Here is a 13,820-nt window from a genome sequence, read left to right as displayed (position 1 = left end):
AGAGAGAGAGAGAGAGAGAGAGAGAGAGAGAGAGAGGGAGAGAGAAGAGAATATTTATGAATAATTCACCAATGCATGGTTTATTATTATAGATCTATTTATGCACAGGGTAAAGTTTTCTTTTCATAGCCTCCACCCTGTCCGTCCTCCATGCAGCTCCTCTGAGCCATGCGTCCATTTTGTGATATTGCGCCTACATTATTTATCACCCTGCGCTGCAGTGCCTTTGTACTAAACTCTCCTCTGGCACCACTGTGTCTGCCAGCCTCTGTCCCCCGCCCCTCAGACGCCTGCCACCCCACCTGTCACTGTCCACACACACATGAGCACGCTCACACACCCACACGTACGTACGTGCGTGTGCACACACACACACACACACACACACACACACACACACACACACGGATGTATGCGCGCGCTCTCACACACACACACACACACACACACACACACACACACACACACACACACACACACACACACACACACACACACACACACACACACACATACATCCTTCTAGTGTGCATCCACTGTGTCCGTCTCAAAACCTCCTTTGGATCTGACAGAGGGATGATGATCCTCCACAATGGTGCTGCACATTATCTGAGATTTGATACACAATGTACAGCCAAACATACAATGCTAAATAAATATATAAACATATGCAATGCTAATGATAAAAAGCAGTGGGCCAAAGTTCAAATGATTGTGTGAAACAAATTCATCACAACTTCAGCTTGCCAGTCTCTGTTACCCAGACTTTAATGTCAACCTCGATACAAGTGGAATATGTTTGAGCTCCATGTGAGCGCTTGGCTCTGCCTTTCAATTCAAAACACTCTATCATCAGACAGATCTGAATAAAAGAGACTAATTGCCTCTTCCCTTTGATAGGTCTTTACACGGAACACGCAAAGCCTTGACATGTTGGGGGGGCAGCAGATGCTTGAACACTACAAACGGCATCACTGCATTGAACTCTGAAGACAATATCAGCTTTACTGCCGACGACGGCGCGACCTTGAAGCAACAAATAAGAAACCCACCCACATGCAATAAACCCAGTGGAGACAGAGAGGGAGGGACTGGCCAGATGCACCGTTGATGTGCCTCTCCTCGGGGCGCTGTCTGGAGAGTATGGTGTTTACTCTCAAAACGCAACAATTGCCACACTTCCCTTTGAAGATATGATAAGAATGCCACACCACATCCCAGGTCATCTTTGAGATTCAGTGTATATGCAATGATCCCGAGATATATAGGCCTAGTTGTGAACGTGAGAGGACGTCGTGTGACGACAGCCCTCCGGCGCCCTCAGCTGGCGTGTTGTGTGTTCTTGGTGTGTTGTGTGTTCTTGGTGTGTTGTGTGTTCTTGGTGTGTTGTGTGTTCTTGGCGTGTTGTGTGTTCTTGGCGTGTTGTGTGTTCTTGGCGTGTTGTGTGATCTTGGCGTGTTGTGTGTTCTTGGCGTGTTGTGTGTTCTTGGTGTTGTGTGTTATTGGCGTGTTGTGTGTTCTTGGTGTGTTGTGTGTTCTTGGTGTGTTGTGTGTTCTTGGCGTGTTGTGTGTTCTTGGCGTGTTGTGTGTTCTTGGCGTGTTGTGTGATCTTGGCGTGTTGTGTGTTCTTGGCGTGTTGTGTGTTCCTGTGTGTCATGTAGGGTCCTGGAGGGTCATCAGTGCCTATGGGGTGCACCTGGGCCCGGTGTACCTTGGAAGCCCTAGTCCAGCGGGGCGACATCTTTTGTTTCATTTGCTAGAGTTATCTTTCTTTATTTTAGTATGATACAGCCCCCATACAACCCCCTATCCATGCGCCTACTCACGCTACAGACATTCCACATCCCATCCTTGGCTTTTGTTACTCGTGATTTGAATAAATTCTTCTTCGCTTCGGCGTGTAGGCGTGTATATCTTATTACGAGCTGGTTCGTAACACCTGGTAGAGATCACACCATGCTCTCTCTCTCTCTCTCTCTCTCTCTCTCTCTCTCTCTCTCTCTCTCTCTCTCACGTACTGTGAGCATAAACCATGGTACAGTATCTCATGAGGGAGCAGCATCACTTACAAACAAGTCGCCAGAGAACATCCCACAGGTAAAACCAATTAAAATGGGCTTTCTGCATTGCCAAAGCTCGACAAATAATATTGCTACCAGCTCCAGGCTGACCTGTATTAGGAGCGGCCATATTGTTTAATGTTCCTGATGTGTTTTTCTGGTCTCTGCTGTTTAGTACGAAGGTCTGCTTTACCTCACTAGCTAAGTGCACTAATGGGACTTGAGGTGAGGAGGGGTAGGGGCTGGTCATGTTACGGGTGAGTAGTAGGGAGGTGTCGGAGGGCGCTTCTGTCTCCCACTGGGCTGGGACAAACCTGGGCTAGATCATGCAGAAAGACCTGCTACGAGAGAGAGAGAGAGAGAGAGAGAGAGAGGGGGAGAGATTTGGGGGGAGAGACAGAGAGAGAGAGAGAGAGAGTTCTGGAGCAGCTGTGCCCCCCCCCCCCCCCCCCCAACAGCTGTGCCACGGCACCCCCTCCCCTCTCTGAGAGGTGAGTCTGCTGTCCAAGCCGGAACCACCATGACCCGGCCGGGCCAGGCGGACGGCCGGCAGACCCAGCCACGGATGGAGCCAGGCTGGGCTCGGAGTCGGAGCAGAGCCCCCTCGGCAGCCTGCTGTCCGCTCCGCCGCCACATGAGCGGTGTGTGTGTGTGTGTGCACAACCACAACCTCCCCAGGGCAGGTCTCTGCTGCCTTGACTCCATCCGATTCCCTCCCATTAGCCCGACATGCTGTCCCCCCCGCGCCCCGCCTGACTCATCACGTACGGCGCCGAAGAGACACCGGGCGTCGTTAAAGACGACAACTCCATCGGGGTATCCGGGGGAGACCGGCTTGTCGTTCCGTAGGACACGGCCGTGCCAGCGCGATTTTGAGACAGATTCTGTCAAAGCCAATATATTAGTTGGTGGTTTTTGAACAGGCAGGATCGTATGGGGAATGTGCCTGCATACATTGTGTGTGTGTGTGAGTGTGTGTGTGCGAGTGTGAGTATGTTTTGAGGGACTAAACGCACAACGTGGCTTATTAAGCACCCCTCTGGGGTATTTCTATATTCGTTCCAGTCAGCAAACACCTGAGTGTCCTGCAGATCAGCAACGATGGCAGCTCTTGTCTGGGGGATTATGCATGCGCACGCCTGAATAAATCAAGTAAGCGAAGTCCTGCACAAGTTCAGAGAGACAGCGACGGGCCATTCAACCGGAGTGTGAATGAGACGGAGTGGAAAGACTCTCCCAGGGGATGGCAGAGAGAAGAGGGTGCCAGCGGGGGGGGGGGGGGGGGGTTAGAGCTGACTAATGACTAAGGGATATAAGACTGTGAGTCAGGAGAGATGCGACGGGGACCGCCGAGGCCTCGATGACGTCACATCCGGCGTAGCTAGAACCCGCACACCATGTTCGCTCAGAAGTTGTCTCGGACCCGATTTCTCACGTCGCGGCTCTCTGGGGGAGGGGAGGGGGGGATGATCCTGGAGAAAGAGAGGCGGGGAGAGGGGGGGGGGTGATGCATCTGTCTGGAAGGAGCCACTGGCCTAATTAACTCAGCCAGCGCATTTACACACCCTCTATGTCTCCCAGAGCCCCCCTCCATCCCACAGCTCCTTCAGACCCCCACTGACAGGCCCGCTGCTCTTCCTTGCATAACGATTCCACCCAGCAAGTGTTTAAAATTTCATCCAGTCATCTCCGCCGAGACCCATCGCTGCTGCCCGGGGTGTCATTGCTCTATCTAGATAGTCTGCAAACAGCACAGCTCAGCGGCACAGCCCCATCAACCCTGTTAACCCTTTACCCAAAACTCAGCAGCACGGCCCCATCAACCCTGTTAACCCTTTACCCAAACACCCCAGCAGCACGGCCCCATCAACCCTGTTAACCCTTTACCCAAACACCCCAGCAGCACAGCCCCATCAACCCTGTTAACCCTTTACCCAAAACTCAGCAGCACAGCCCCATCAACCCTGTTAACCCTTTACCCAAAACTCAGCAGCACAGCCCCATCAACCCTGTTAACCTTTACCCAAAACTCAGCAGCACAGCCCCATCAACCCTGTTAACCCTTTACCCAAACAGCTCAGTGGCGCAGCCCCATCAACCCTGTTAACCCTTTACCCAAACAGCTCAGTGGTGCAGCCCCATCAACCCTGTTAACCCTTTACCCAAAACTCAGCAGCACAGCCCCATCAACCCTGTTAACCCTTTACCCAAACACCCCAGCAGCACGGCCCCATCAACCCTGTTAACCCTTTACCCAAAACTCAGCAGCACAGCCCCATCAACCCTGTTAACCCTTTACCCAAAACTCAGCAGCACAGCCCCATCAACCCCGTTAACCCTTTACCCAAACAGCTCAGTGGCGCAGCCCCATCAACCCTGTTAACCCTTTACCCAAACACCTCAGTCAGTCAGATAGTCCTCTTATCTCCAGGGTTTCTGATAGCAGCCAGCCGTACAGCCAAATCAATATTAGCATTTGACACTCCCCCCCCCCCCCTCATCTAAGGCGGAAAACAATGATATTGAATCAAGTATGGATCAATAGATCCAATCTCGCGTTTCAATCCTACGAGCGGTTTGCCCTCACAGGGAATCTAAATGGAAATTCACAGGCGGAACACCGCGAGGTTGGCGTTCCCTTACCTGAATGGTTGTAAATAGGAAAGTCCCAGGAGACGCCTCAGCGGAGCGTTCTCTAATGGGCTCACGACCAGCCCAGACATGCTCTCAGCTGTCGCTGGCTCCTCGTTAGCAGGGACCAGCACTCCCATCATGGTCTTTATCTGGTCTCATAGTGAGGGATGTGATGGGGGATTTGAAGGAGAAAAATGGGCATATGGAATCGCTATCTGCCGCACAGCCTCAAACACGTGTCCAACAAGATTGGCCTCATCTACACCAGCCGGGCCTCTGTCTCAGCTTAAACACGAACACATGCATGGACTCTTATTACACGTAGTTTGACGCCAACCTCACAAACCGCTCAAATCTCGAGACATTTCTGGTAAAAGCTCAATCAGCATTGCTGTTATCCATATTGGTCAGTTCAGTTCCAGTTATGTTAACATGATCTATCATCTCCTTCAGCCATTAGAACTTCAGACTCTTGTCCGCTTCTATCACACTCCATCAGATTGTGTCAGTGTCTGCAATCTGTCAGGAGATTGACGGGCCAGAACAAGGCTAGTGTGAGCAGCCCTTCGGCTTGCTTGACTAGTGGACTTGTCATACAATGTAAGTCCCCATGTTGTGTGTTTAGAGACCACCCTCTATCTTTCTGCTGGACAGGGAGATGGACAGTGAGGACCTGCTTGTCATCTGCTAATGGGAATGATGTTCAGCTTCTCCCAGGCAGAGTGAATCTTACTAATTTGAGAACTGAACAAGCGACAAGTGTGCTACCATGCTGTCAAATGAAGCCTTTCCACCACGAAGACTTGGGCTTTGTCTGATACACACAAAGAGATGCATAACGCCTATTTTATACTAATGCATTTTCTTTAAAATATTTGGAGTCTTTCAATACGAAACTGGCAAAATCCAATTTCCCATTTTACTTTAGTGGAACCTCACATATTTAAAGGTTAATAGTGTCTGAATCTATCAATCAATCTGTCAATCAATTGACAGTTAAGCTGTCAATTCAACAATAGTCCCATGACTTTGCTAATGCATTACATACTGATTTACCATTAATGTACAATTATGTATCTGTCCATGTTTTTCTGTTCTTGGTGTCCCAACTAGCAATGGCATATTGATGCGGCCCTGTTTAGTGCTGCTAAGTTTAGTGCTGCTAAGGGACAAAGACTTGTCTAACACACAGCTTGAAACAGGTTGTTTATCATTTCCCCATAGCTCTAACCCTAATACATTCATTATTTGCTCAGGAAACTAAATTTCCATCTATTTATTATCATAAAAGTGAGATTCCTGTAGTCTCAGCAAAATTGTGCACAGCTTCTTCTGCTTAACTTTATTAGTTGTATGATTAAAAACACCTTGTTACCTAAATATGGTAAATGGACTGTACTTATATAGCGCTTTTATCCAAAGCTTTATAATGGCCTCTCATTCACACACACATTCACACACCAATGGCAGTAGTAGCTGCCATGCAAGGTGCTAGCCTGCTCGTTGGGAGCAATTTGGGATTCAGTGTCTTGCCCAAGGACACTTCGACATGTGGACAGGAGAAGCCAGGATTCGAACCACCGACCCTACGATCACTGGACGACCCACTCTACCTTCTGAGCCATAGCCGGCCCCGGAATAAAGCTAGATATGACTCACAGCCTATATCATTAACCTCTAGTCATATAGTCCTTAGTCAGGGGAGACAAGACGTGCCGTAGCTAGCTCCCTGTTCACAGCAGCCAATAGATAGTGGTTAAAAACATCTAAGTCACAGGAAGTTGAAGCATTCCCTGAAAGCTAAAGGTATAGTCTACGCAGTCTATCCATCTGTTGCAGTGCGGAGAGGTGAATTAATCTAATGTACAGACAGAAATGAGGTTTCTCTTTTTCTCCTGGCTGACAGACCAAACCAATGATTACACGTGAATTGGAGATGGAGTTGGAACCGAAGTGAAAGACTCCAAACACAGACAGCCAAAGAGGGGCTGGGTTCTGCAGCTGCGCAAATACACTCTGACACTCGTCCTGGTTCAACATCCCGGCTTCTACAGCACTTGGCCCTGTGACTTATGTGCAACTTCCCTCCATATATTAACCATAGCCATTCTAGAATATATCTAAAAACAATCTTTGTAACATTTGCATAGTGGATGTTATAAAAAAGGACATGGGGGAAATGTGGAAAACCCCATGTGAACAGCACAGTGTTTCTGTTAGAGTGGAGCCATGCTGGTCCAGAGTCTCCACTGAAGAGCCAGGACCTTGCTCATTATTAATGAGCTTCATCCATCCCAGTCACATTTGCCATTTCTGGGATGTCAGAGAGCAGTGCAAAGAGCAGGCAATAAAACAGAGTCTGGACGGGCTACTTATTACAATTAATAATTTATACGACCATATAAGCTAGGCAGAATCCAAATTTTCATAGGCCATAGAGGCGATGCCAGTTGGTGTAGGGGCAGATGGGAGTCGAAATGCCACGAAATGAAGTCTGTGGTGGGTAGGCGGGCCATGAATAATGGATTGTGTCTGTTGCAGCTGAATGATAAATACAGTATATTCAACCTATTCAACCTCTCTCTGAGGCTGCAGAAGGTGCCACAGCTGTGAAAGTCTGTATTGTGCCGGTGCCCAAAAAAGCACGCCCCAGTGCCCTCAGTGACTACAGACCAGTGGCATTGACATGGCATGTCATGAAGGTCTTCGAGGTACTGGTTCTGCAGTGCCTTATCAGCATGGACGGTGCAATCATCTACCTGCTCCACAGAGCTTATTCACAATAGCTTATGGAGAGGCCAGGAAGCACAGTGAGAGTCATGTTCTTTGGCTTTTCCAGTTCATTCAATACCATCCATACCATCAATACCAATACCCTCCAGCTAGCAGAAAAGCTCCCCAGTGTTATCGATTTATTCTAATATTTAAGACTAGAAAAGACGCGTAGCAGCTAAATGCCTCCGCTCAACAATGCAAGTTGCAGTTAACCTAACTAACCCTAACCCTAACCCTTACTAACTGCTAACCTAACCTAACCCTAACGCTAATGCTAGCTAGCTAACACGAACTCTAAAGCTCTAAATGCTAAAGCTAGCATTAGTGTTAGAATTAGCGTTAGCTAGCTAGCGTCAGCGTTCAAAAGTGTTCAAAACTCTAATTCAGTTAATCTAATTAAGTCCAACTGGACATTTTGGCCAAATTTGTACAATTCTGTCAAGCCGTTCTTGAGATATGGGCCAAGTCCCAATGTCCCCCCTAAACCCTCAAGCCCTGAGCCCTCACAGACTTATTGACGTCACCTGGTAAAGTGGTTGAGTGCGAGAGGCTGCAAGGGCTCGAATTGGTATAAAAGGAATGGGACAGCACTTGCGACATCACATTACATTGACGTGAAAACACATTTCTTACTATTGTGGGTGTGGGGCTTTTTATCAAATTTTCAATTTTACATGTTTTTCTTGTAGGCCTTGATGTAAATTAATTTTGGGCTGAGTCAAATCCCCTTTACATTATCCGAACTCTGTGTTACCCTCAAAACATGTCTGTTCAACTTGAAATCATTTCATTTTGTGGTGATATGCGAACTACATTACTGCCTGTGATTCTTGTTTGTGATGAATCCAAAAGTATTTACTTAAGAATCATAATATATTATGTATACACATTCCTGCACCTCACAACTCTTTCCATATTCATGTTGGAAATCTCAATTCAAAGAACACTGCACCGAAATGGGTGATTAATGTCATACTGCTTTTAACTGGGAAATCATATTATTTAGAGCAACAGAAATCGATGTAATTTATAACCATAGCCTACATATTTTTACACATCACATTATACAAACCCATGGGGTTAATAACCCATACTTAAAAGATAATGAAACCAAAATAATTATAAGGCTACTTGTGCAGATAAGCAAGTCCAGCTGAAAACATGAAAACATATTTTGTTTTGTAACGTGAACATTAGGGTTGGTTGATCTGTCCGTGCTTGTTTATTGGCTGTTCTTCAGGTAACCCCGTGTTTCACGTCACAACGATATGAACTGTGGGTAATTCCCTTAGGCAAAGTCTGCAGAAGTGCAGACTTACGGTAAGGGGCCATAAAGGGCTCAAAATGTCTGCCATAGAGCCCTCATGCACTTGCCGATTTGACATTGGGACACCCCTAAGCCCTCGCGGACTTCGCGGGAGCGCGCCCTTAAAGGACAATGCTCGTTTTTGACAACCTGGACCTTATTTACGACATATTATACGACGATATAGACGTTTGACTCACCGAGATCACTTTGGTGTAGTTTGGAGGCTTGTAGAAGAAATGTAAAATCCAGCGCGAGCCAGTATATCCATGTAATGGCGGTGGTCGGGGCAACGAGAATGCAGCTTCTAAAAATCTATTTTCTGCCGCGAAACGGTTGTTTTCATCAATCTGTCTTGATGAATCGCTAGTTGTGCTTACATAGAGCATAACTGTTGTGGTTTTCACATGCCATGATCTTTAGAAACGTCTTTCGAAACGAAATAGCTTCCTCACTTGCTCCAGCACTGATGCGCACAGCGCGCAATCGTTGCTCCAGCACGCTGTGCGCATGCGTGCTGGAGCAAGTGAGGAAGCTTATTCGTGTCTAACGACGTTTCTAAAGATCATATTACAGAGGCATGGGAAATACCACAACAGGCCTATGCTCTCTATGTTAGCACAACTAGCGATTCATCAAGACAGATTGATGAAAACAACCGTTTCGCGGCAGAAAATAGATTTTTAGAAGCTGCATTCTCGTTGCCCCGACCACCGCCATTACATGGATATACTGGCTCGCGCTGGATTTTACATTTCTTCTACAAGCCTCCGAACTACACCAAGGTGATCTCGGTGAGTCAAACGTCTTATAATATGTCGTAAATAAGGTCCAGGTTGTCAAAAACGAGCATTGTCCTTTAAGTCTGTGAGTCTGCAAGGGTGGACATTGGGACTGGGTCATGGTGTTCATCAGGCCAAAAACACCTTTTGTGAGGTCAGTGACCCTTGACCTTTGACCCCCACAATGTAATCAGTTAATCCTCGAGTCCAACTGGACATTTTACCCAAATATGAACAAATTATGTTAAGCCTTTCTTGAGATATTGTGTTAATCAGGCCAAAAACACATTTTGTGAGGTCACAGTGACCTTGAACTTTGACCCCCACGATCTAAGCAGTTCATCCTTGAGTGCCAGTGGACATTTGTACCAAAGGTGAAGAAATTCAATGCGTTCCCGAGATATTGCTTTAACAAACATCGGACGGACGGACGGACGGACGGACGGACGGACAACCCGAGACCATAATGCCTCCGGCATCGCCTGGCGGAGGCATAAAAAGAGTAGTCGAGAATGCCAAGGTTCATCTTTGCAAGTTCAAGCTGGTTACTTTTATTCCAAATAGTTTACGAGTTTGCAAAGTTGGGCTCTCAGAGAAGGGAAAATCCACCAAGAGCCGTGATTATCATCAAAACAGAGCATTATGAACACTGTGGGTGTAACCATACATGCATATGTAAAACTTTACTAGCCAATTATTGGGCCTGGGGATAGTGAGGTCAGGGCTAGAGACAGGAGACAGCTGCATCAGCTGTATAACACACAGGATTCACAATGTAGATTTCCTATGACAATGTCTTGAAAAGAGAACAGACTTATTTGAATGTATCTATTACACCATCCATGCAGGTAGACCACGACATGGTGGCCTGGATCACGGACTACCTCACTGGCAGGCCACAGTATGTCTGACTGCAAGGCTGCCTGTCTGAGGTGGTGATAAGTCAAGTGAAGTCAAACTTTATTTATAAAGCACATTTAGAAACAACCGTGGTTGACCAAAGTGCTGTACAGTGGGCTAAAGCAACAAAATACAATATAATAACCTGTTCACCCTCAACACTACCGACTTCAGCCACAACTCTGCAGCGTTCCACCTCCAGAAGTTCTCAGACAACTCCTCTATTGTGGGATGCATCAGGGCAGATGATGAGGAGGAGTACAGGGATGTGGTCAGGATATTCATCAGATGGTCTGAGGAGAACCAGCTTCAACTCAACATCAGCAAAACCAAGGAGCTGGTGGTAGACTTCAGAAGGAACAAGAGACCCCCAAACCATATTACCATCCAGCGGGAGGAAATTGAGATGGTGGACTCCTGTGAGAGTTCCTGGGAGTGCACCTGAATAACAAACTGGACTGGACGGACAACGCTGAGGCCCTCTACAGGAAAGGACAGAGCGGATTGTTCTTCCTTAGGAGGCTCAGGTCCTTTGATGTGTGTAGCAGGCTACTACGGATGTTCCACCAGTCTGTGGTAGCCAGCACACTGTTCTTTGCCGTGGTCTGCAGGGGAGGCAGCACTAGGTCTGGGGAGACAAATTGAATTACAGCTGCTGCGCAGCACTAGGTCGGGGCTGGGCAAAAACAATTTTGCGGAGGAATAGGAAGAAGGAGGAAGAGGAGGAGACAAAAGATAAATGCATGAGGATCTCTGCCCGGATCATAATTATTTAAAATGTCATGCTTAAATTAAAAATATCTTGAAAATCATGTGTCTGAGATCCACACAGTACAATGCCGGAGTAGGCATTAGTTTATTCTGCATCACCCAGGGCTTGAACTCACAACCTTAGACAAGAAGGGAAGCTCATTTTTTTGTTAAGCTATCCTGCCTGCCAAGTGAGAAGCTGACAGTTTGGCCTTTGCCTGGCCTTCTAATAAAATTTCTTAGGTTCTACAAAGAAAGTTCTCAAAGCACTTTAAATTACACACGAGGCATGTGGCGGCCTTCAAACTAACAAATGCAAATCCCAACTGCTACTATGTATGTAGTGCTGCATTCATGTGTCAGAATAATCTGAGAAATGAGTTCCGGACTGGGAAAATTCACATGAACACTCCCTTAAATCGGAACAAGTCAGCAAGTCTGCAAAAATGTTGGTACACGACTTGCTGACTAGGGACTTCATAGTAGCGGACAAAAGTAGGTGAAATGTTTAGTTGTGGCGGTACTAAACTGTTTATTTTTAGCTCAATTTGTAAGGTAAGCCATATAGTATTCGGTTGTAACCGTTCACGGTTGTCCACGTAGTGTAGAGTGATCTAGATTAGTTAGTTATTCAACAAGTCAGGTAAAGGAACATCTCTGTGCTTCAGGGAATCCTTTGCTCCTTGTCATGCAAAAACTAAAAACAGCTACCAGCAGGTTGTTTAAACGCCCTGGGCAATAAAATACATGATCTTCTTTGTAGCATCCATGTTGTTCCCATATCACGACTTAAAAGCTCATAAACTCACTGAAGTTGGAAAAACGACTTCACAACTCAGGAAATTGGGCCATCCGAGGAGCATGTGAATGCCGCATATGTATACATGTTCTGTCTATCTATATCTTCTTTCTGTACCATGCATGACAAAGTGGCTGGTGTTTGAAGTTTTTTGTCTTGTCCTGCTAATTGCAGATTAATTGCAGCTGTGCTCAATCAGTGGCCAATCAATCAATTTGGCCAGATGTAGTCCTAGGTGGGGGTTGGGTGGGGTTGACAACAGTGACGTCTCTGATTGGTGGAGCTCACACTGTTGCACTATAGGATAGTGGGTAGTGTATTTTTTCCTCCATACAAGATCAATTGTTTGAGGGGGACGTGATGAGGACAGAATTCAAAATACTGTCAAATTGAGATAATTCTGTAATTGGAAAAAAAAATCATAGTACTTCTACCATGTCATGAAAATGGCATCTATCATGAACATTGGAGATTTATTGAGCAATAATTTACAGTGAATATGATAGCTGTAACTAAAAAAAGGATACATGTTTACACTGTAGAAATCCTGGATAAACATTTTAATAGGCCTACATACTGTGATGGGAATGAGTTTTGGGACTCTGGGCTAAGCATGGATTCACTGATTGAATTGATTGGATTGAACACAGGTGACTGATTAAGAAGAAGCAAACAAGAACAGTAACAGTAACTGCTACAAATTAGGAACAGGCTCGTCTAATCTAACTTGAAGCTGCAATAAGCATTTTCCAACTACTAGAGGGTGACAAAAGAAACCCATTTATAAATACAAGTAAAACTATACTTGGATACTCCCCTAAGGACAAACTGTGCATAAAGGCTAAAAGCTAAGCAAAATGAAACTATTTGGAAGTGTGCATGAGGTATAAGAGGAGACAAATGACAAATACATGAGTCTGTCAGCAGAACTGCCTGGATGATGGCCCAGTCCCAATGTCTCCCCTAAACCCTCAAGCCCTGAGCCCTCACAGACTTAGTGATGTCACCTGGTAAAGTGGTTGAGTGCGAGAGGCTGCAAGGGCTCGAAATGGTATAAAAAGGAATGGGACAGCACTTGCGACGTTACTTTGATGCCAAAACATATTTCTTACTATTGTGGGTTTGGGACTTTTTATTTTACGTTTCAATTTCACATTGTTTTTCTTTTAGGCCATAATTATGAGGCTACTTGTGCAGATAAGCAAATCCAGCTGAAAACATGAGAACAAACCTATTTTGTTTTGTAACGTGAATGTTAGGGTTGGTTGATCTGTCCGTGATTGTTTATTGGCCGGTCATCAGGTAACTCCGTGTTTCATGTCACAACGATATGAACTGTGGGTAATTCCCTTGGGCAAAGTCTGCAGAAGTGCAGACTTACGGTAAGGGGGCATTACGGGCTCAAAATGTCTGCCAGAGAACTCTCATGCACTTGACGATTTGACAATGGGACTAGAGCCCTAAGCCCTCACGCACTTAGCGGGAACGCGCTTCAAAGTCTGTGAGTCCGTAAGGGTGGACATTGGGACTGGGCCCATAATTTGAAACTTTAAAATATCTTTAAAATCATGTCACATAGCACAATGATGCATGACCATTTTTATTCAACATTATTACCCTGGGTATGAACTCACCACGTTCAATCGATAGATCGATAGATACTTTATTGATTCCCCTAAGGGGAATGTTTTTGTGTTACAAAAATGTTTGTTAAAGGCACCATGAGATGTAAAAAAAATAAACCAAAGACTACTCAATAAAACAATACTATTTTTGCTGCTGCTGTACTTTTCCACTGCTGAAACTCTATCTAT

Source organism: Borostomias antarcticus (genome assembly GCF_949987555.1).
Source record: "Borostomias antarcticus genome assembly, chromosome: 6".
NCBI lineage: Eukaryota > Metazoa > Chordata > Actinopteri > Stomiiformes > Stomiidae > Borostomias > Borostomias antarcticus.
Note: the sequence above shows the minus strand (reverse complement) of the source record.